Here is a 5989-nt window from a genome sequence, read left to right as displayed (position 1 = left end):
ACCCTGAGTCGCAAGTGCTTTGTGGAGAGCCAGACCCTATCTCCGGGTTTAAACTGAGGAGCATTTCTTCTTCTATAATTAGCGTAGCGTCAAATAGCGATCAAAGGATTTAGTCAAGTTTTTCCTTACTTCTGACCAAATGTCTAAAAATCTTTTAACCGTCTGTTGAACGGCTGGTAACGTACTGGAAGACTTGGAAAATAATTCTGGAAGGTTAGGGTGAAACCCATTCTGAATGAAAAAAGGAGAACGACCGGTGGACTCATGAAAGAGATTGTTGTGGGCAAATTCTGGCCAGGGAAGTAGGGACACCCAATTATCTTGATTGGCTGAAATATAAACTCTTAAAAATTTCTCTAGGTCTTGGTTAACCCTCTCAGTTTGTCCATTACTCTGGGGATGGTAGGCCGAGGAAAAATTAAGTTTGATGAGGAACATAAGGCTCGCCAGAATCTGGAAGTGAACTGAACCCCTCTATCCGAAACAATACTTTGAGGGAAACCGTGCAACCTGAAAATGTCTTTGATGAAGATCTGGGCTAACTTGGGGGCAGACGGGAGACCCTTTAGTGGAATGAAGTGGGCTGCCTTAGAAAAATGATCCACTACCACCCAGATAGTGTTACAACCCTGGCTGACATGAAGTTCGGTAATGAAATCCATTGAAATGTCTACCCTGGGATGACTTGGAATTGGAAGAGGCTGAAGTAACCCGACCGGAGCTTGAGAAGAAGATTTGTGTTGAGTACATGTGTCGCAAGCCGCCACAAAGTTCCTAACATCCGCTTTCAACGATGGCCACCAGTAGTGACGGCAAAGGATTTCCATGGTTTTCTTTGCACCAGCATGTCCGGCGAAACGAGAGGAATGGAACCAATGTAAAAGTTTAGTTTGTGAACTTGAAGGCACGAAAGTCTTCCCGACTGGGATCTTAATTTTCCTAGAGGATGCAATAAAACAGGATGATTTTAGGATGGGTTTCTGCTCTTCCAATTCTTCCGAAGAGGCTGGCCCAAAGACTCGAGAAAGGGCATCCGCTTTGATATTTTTGGACCCTGGACGATAGGGTAAAATGAGATTGAATCGGTCAAAGAACAAAGACCATCTAGCCTGCTGGTAGTTGAGACAATGAGCGGTTTTTAGATACTTCAAATTTCTGTGGTCAGTATAAACTGTTACTGGAAACTTTGCCCCTTCTAAAATATGCCACCATTCTTGCAAGGCCAGTTTGATGGCCAACAATTCCTTGTCTCCAACTGCATAATTTCGTTCTGGAGATTGAAATTTCTTGGGAAAAAAAACGCAGGCATACCATTTATTAGCAATATCTCTTTGGGAAAGGACTGCCCCAACCCCTACTGAAGAAGCATCTACCTCCAGGAAAAAAGGTTTATCAGGATCGGGACATCTTAAGATGGGGGCGGATACAAAGAGTTGTTTAAGTAAAAAAAAAGGCTTGTTTGGCTTCCAAGGGCCATTCCTTTGTATTCTCTCCTTTCCGGGTGAGCTTAGTTATCGGGGTTACCACCGATGAATAATTTTTGATAAACTGTCTGTAAAAATTACAGAATCCCAGGAATCGCTGGATGGACTTCAGTACTATAGGTTGGGGCCAGTCGGATATCGCGGATAGTTTCTTTGGGTCCATCCGCAATTCCGTGCCTGTGACAATGAACCCCAGGAAAGGCATCTCCTGCTGTTCAAAAGAGCATTTCTCCAGTTTGCAGTATAACCTGTGTTCCCGAAGGCGGGACAGTACTTCACGAACATGGTGCCGATGCTCTTGGAGGTTTTTAGAAAAAATTTAAATGTTGTCTAAGTAAACTACTATGAACTTGTTCAAGAGGTCTTGAAAGATATGGTTCATGTATCTTTGGAAAACTGCCGGGGCGTTGCTAAGACCAAACAGCATTACTAAATACTCAAAATGCCCGTCACGCGTATTAAAGGCCATCTTACACTCGTCTCCAGATCTAATTCGAATCAAATTGTATGCTCCGCGGAGATCCAACTTCGTAAAAACGTATGCCCCCTTGATTCTGTCGAAGAGCTCTGAAATTAGAGGAAGAGGGAAACGGTCTTTTATTGTAATGGCATTAAGTCCCCTATAATCGATGCATGGCCTAAGGCCCCCATCCTTCTTTTTAACAAAGAATAGACCCGCAGGCGACCTGGACTCTCTAATAAAGCCCCGCTCCAGATTGTCTTTAATATATTCCGAGACTGCCTGGGACTCAGCCATGGATAACGGAAATACCCGGCCACGTGGAGGCGACTTCCCAGGTATTAAATCGATGGCACAGTCCCAATCCCTATGGGCTGGCAATCTCTCCGCCTCCTTCTTACTGAACACGTCCAGAAAGGGCCGATAAGGTGCCGGGAGCTTGACCTCGGGATCCAACTTAGCAGAAGAAATAGTAAATTGAGGTCATTCCACCTTGGTGAGACACCGCCCCTGACATTCCGCACCCCATGCCAGTACTTGTGGATTCCTCCAGTCTAGTATGGGGGAGTGTAACTGTAACCAGGGTAAGCCCAGAATAACTGGATTCTCTGCGAAGGAAGTACGAAGAAAGAAATAAGCTCTTGATGAAGAGCCCCTATCCTCATATGAATCAAAGAGGAGCTGGAATGAATGCTTGAAAATGGCAGTCTGTCGCCATCCACTCCCACAATATGCAACGGGTTGGCCAGGGGCGTAACTAAGTTTTTAGCGCCCCCCCGTCGGATGGTTTTTCGGCGCCCCCCTCGAACACCCCCCCCCCCGCCGCCGCCCGCCACCCCCCCACCTAACCTGACCCCCCCTTCTTACACTTACCTGTCCCCGCAGTCTGCATCTCGCCCGGCTCTCTGCCGGGACCTGCCTGACGTCACGGTCCCGGCCGGCTCCTGCTGCTGCAATGAAAACTGACTCTTAGAAAATGGCTGCCCCCATACTGCAGACAGAAAACTGTCTGCAGTATGGGGGCAGCCATTTTATAATAGTCAGTTTTCATTGCAGCAGGAGCCGGCCGGGACCGTGACGTCAGGCAGGTCCCGGCAGAGAGCCGGGCGAGACGAAGACCACAGGTAACTATACCTCCGCAGCCCCCCGGCGGCGCCCCCAATTTCTCTGCAGCCCCCCGCCACCGCGGGGGCTGCGGAGGTATAGTTACGCCACTGGGGTTGGCCAGTCTTTGACATTGAATTCCCAGGCGTTTAACGGTTTGTGCTGTGATAAAGTTGCTGTCCGCGCCTGAGTCTAGGAAGGCTTTTAGAACCAAGGAGGAATCTTGATTCTGTAGAGTGATGTCTATGGTGAATCCCACTGCGGGGACTCGAGAAGGGGTATATAATAATGCGCCCAGGCTGACCCCCCTACTGTCAGTTAGGCTTTGTCTTTTCCCGGACGCTTAGGGCAACTGGAGAGACGATGGTCAGACTCCCCACAATAAAGCCACAGACGGTTCTTGAATCTCCGTTCCCTTTCTGCGAATGGAAGACGAGATTTCCCAATCTGCATGGGTTCCTCGGATTGTTGACTATCCGAAACTGAGGATGCCGAAGAAGAGGCGCCTCCTGGGGGAATAAATCGAGGTGCCATTTTGAAGCTATACTTCGGAGATTGCACCCTCTCCTTCTCCCTCTCCCGATGGCGAAGGTCCACCCAAGTACACAAGGAGATAAGTTCATCCAGTGATGCTGCTGGGTCCCGAGATGCCAATTCATCCTTAATTTTCTCAGAGAGCCCCTGCGTGAATGTGGCTATCAGGGCCTACTCGTTCCACACTAGCTCGGAGGCGAGGGTCCGGAACTGTACGGTGTATTGTCCCACAGTTTGGGTTCCCTGCTTCAGTCGGAGAATTGCTGAGGCAGCAGACGTCACCCTGCCTGGTTCATCAAACACTTTGCGGAAAGCAGCAATGAAATCAGTGCTATTATTGATCATGGCGTCGTTCTTCTCCCACAGGGGTGAGGCCCAGGACAGGGCTTGACCCATCAGTAGCGAAATTATATAGGCTACCTCTTCTCTCTCCGAAGAAAAGGATGCCGGCTGGATCTCAAACTGGATAAGACATTGGTTTAAGAATCGTCGACATTCCTTTGGATCTCCGCCGAACTTCGTGGGATTCGGAATTCGGAGAGGAGCAGCGTTGGCTACTACAACTGGGGGTGCTGGTGCCAGAGGAGGCGGGGGTGCCTCCATACGCTGCATCAGAGTCTGCAAACACTGCATTATTTGTGCCTGATCCTGTTCTTGTTTGTTTACTCTGGTCAACAAGTTTTCCAGAAGTTCCTTAGGAGACGGACCACTGGTTGGATCCATATTCCAATGGGCCAGAGTATTCTGTCACAACTGTAATACGTTTCCCACCAACTCAGGAATTGGCTCGACCTGACACAGGGGCACGGAGTTTAACCATGCCGGGGGTTGTCTGCCAGTGACTCCTCCAAGCGGGATTTGGGCTTTAGCGGCGCCACGTCGGTCGCGGCCCCCTTGTCAGGTTTCCCATGTGAGTTGTGGGTGGTTATGGGAATATGGAAGCGTGGTCATCAAGCCGGGTCGATTTCAGTATGGTCAGGAGGTACCCAAGGGGGAAGGCAAGAGAGAATCCGAGGACAGGCCGGGTCATACGCAGGAGGCACGTTTAGTGGGACACTGGGATGAGACTGAGAGAATGGTCGAAGAGGCAAGCTATGGTCATACACGGAGTAACTCGGGTTTAGGTACAGTAGGATCAGACAAGGGAATCGTCAGGAACAAGCCGGGGTCAATACGATATAGGAGACTAGATATAAATGCACAAGGACGCTGGAGCTGGTGTAAACCTATACTCTGGCAGCGTTCACCTGTCAGGGACTTCCTTTTATCCCTGCAGGCTCGCTACCTAATTTCCTGCCTGTCCCTTTAAATCTAGTTCAGGACGGCGCACGTGCCCGCCAACCCGGAAACTGCACGCTCATGTTGGAGCCGCAGGAGGACCCTTGCTGCCGACGGGGACGTGCTGCCCGGGCGCATGTCCCCTGGGCTTCTGAGCACCGCTCAGACACTGCCGCCCAGGACCCCGGACTCGCCCGCTACACCACGCTGGACCTCGGACCCGGTAAGAGACCCCCCGTGGTCCGGGGAAGCGTGACACTGGTGCAAGGAATGTAGCAGAATATAAAGTAAAGGCACTTTAGTGTGGCGTAATATGAACTTGGGACACTGTAACCTGTATGTCATAAGGTGAATTGGGGTCACTGTGTGGCATAATGTGAACTGGCGGCCCTACAATCTGACATAACGTGAGTTAGGACATTTCTATGGGTCAGAAAATTAACTATGGCTGTATTATGTGGCATAAAATGAACAACTGCACAGAGATGTTTTTCTAAAAGCATAAGGACAGAACGCATCAAATTGTTGCAATGGGGCCCAAATAGTTACGGGCCTGGTGTTTGCAGAAACAGAAAGAATAAATAAATAAAAGCCAGGCATGCTGGGGATCACAGTATACTATATTTTGCAAGGAGCAAGGGATTGGATGGTATCTGCCTCCATCTATCTAGGCACACCTCCAATCTGCTTAGGAAGCTGGAAGACCTTGGTACTGAAGTATTGCAGGTTATGTCCATCTGGTGGCTCCTGCTGTTTTCTGAGAGTGCAGGTGTGCCTTAGATGTCACCGGTGGCCTTGATTAGCCCGTCAGACCTGTTACAAACAACCACAGGTCAGTGAGGCTTGCTCCCCGCATCATCCACAGCTGAGGCTCGCCACATAAAGCTAGAGCCAGAGCGGGTTGAAGTGAGCCCACCTACTAAAATCTTCCTCCTAAGGCAAAAGCACTATTTGCACTTCACATGCAATTATATGGAAACTTTGCGGCCAGTTCATTGTGCAACCAGTCCCATCAGTCAATGATAAAGTGTTTTTTTTTGACAAAGAAAATCTGTCACATATTTACCTTACAAATGGCCATTTAAAGGACTACCATCCACATATCTTTTCAAACACCACACACACCCTA

Source organism: Crinia signifera, chromosome 1, assembly GCF_055691185.1.
Source record: "Crinia signifera chromosome 1, ASM5569118v1, whole genome shotgun sequence".
Lineage (NCBI taxonomy): Eukaryota > Metazoa > Chordata > Amphibia > Anura > Myobatrachidae > Crinia > Crinia signifera.
The sequence above is the reverse complement of the archived record's forward strand: the minus strand, read 5'-3'. Positions refer to the sequence as shown.